The following is a 1,531-nucleotide window of genomic DNA, read 5'->3' as shown; positions in this document are numbered from 1 at the left end:
CATGATTGACGAAACCCTATACTCAAGAAAGATATTAAAAATTCACAAATTATCATGAAGAAAGAGAAGCATATCTACCTTTTCAGGTTGAAGATAACTTCTTCTTTCTTCAAGAATTCTCCCAGTAGTGGAAAAATTCCGCTCACAGCTTGCACTTAAAGCAGGAATTGCCAATTTTGCTAAAATTGGAAATTCGTTTTGATGAGCCGCCCACCACTCTAACAAATTATCCACCTTAAATGTTTTATCTATTATTTATGTAATTATAATATTCATCATCGGGTATTGACATATTACCAGAATTACCATCGCCCCATTTGTCATAAAACGATTCAGTTTGTTTAACAACAGTCGTAATTTGACTGGTCGATGGTATTTCATTTACTTCCTGAGCCTCTTGTAATTTAATATAATCTTTTATATAGTTTTCCATCATTTTGCGATCTGTCCTTGACTACATACTTAATTGCTTGAATTTGGGACAGAGAAAAAGATAAATAAAATGATACTTGTGTAAAACAAATTTTTCAATTAAAAAATGCTTTATATTAAGTAAAATCAATTTTATTTCTCCTTTTCGCTTTGAAAGGTATTACAAACTTTAAGAAGTGATATTCCTTTATTTGATTGTTTTGGTAAAATATATTCTAAAAATTTAGAAATGAATTATAAAAAAATATATTAATACTTTGAATAAATTTGAAGGAAATTAATAATTAGATCGATCTGTGGGTTGTTAGGTAGTGTTAACCATCACCCAATATTATATTAATCATAACTATAATATAATATAATCTTATAACCATTAACTCATAATGTAAAAATTTTTATAAAAAATATTAAGGCCCGGCGTTTAACAATCTTAGGCCCGGCCCGGCCCGGATATAATTTTAAAAAAATTTTTTAGGCCCGGCCCGGATATGTTTAAAAAAAATTTTTTTAGGCCCGGCCCGGGTATATTTAAAAAATTTAAAATAAGGCCCGGCCCTGCCCGGGCCGGGCCTGCAGGTCTCTGATATTTTTCAAATCCCGCATAAATTTTTTGAACTCTACAATTGTCCCATATATAATATTTCTCTATAAAATCAAGATCTAGAAAATAATTTTCCATAATATAATTCTCTACAATGTAATTCTCTACAAAATGATTCTCTACAATTTAATTCTCTACAAAATAATTCTATATAAAAGTAATTCTCTTTAAAATCATTCTCTATAAACAACATTCTCTATAAAATCATTCTCTTTGAAGTCATTCTCTATTAAGGACTTTCTCTATAAAATAATTCTCTTTAAAATCATTCTCTATAATCGACATTCTCTATAAAACCATTCTCTATAAACGGCATTCTCTATAAAATCATTCGCTTTGAAGTCATTCTCTATAAAGGACATTCTCTATAAAATAATTCTCTTTAAAATCATTTTCTATAAATTACATTCTCTATAAAACAATTCTCTGTAAATGCATTCTCTATAATTGTTTTCTCTATAAATGTTTCTCTATAAAATACATTCTCTATAATGGTTT

The sequence above is a fragment of the Gordionus sp. m RMFG-2023 genome, chromosome 5, assembly GCF_954871325.1.
Source record: "Gordionus sp. m RMFG-2023 chromosome 5, tfGorSpeb1-WG-v2, whole genome shotgun sequence".
In the NCBI taxonomy this organism is placed as follows: Eukaryota; Metazoa; Nematomorpha; class Gordioida; order Chordodea; family Parachordodidae; genus Gordionus; species Gordionus sp. m RMFG-2023.
This window is presented reverse-complemented; position numbering follows the sequence as displayed.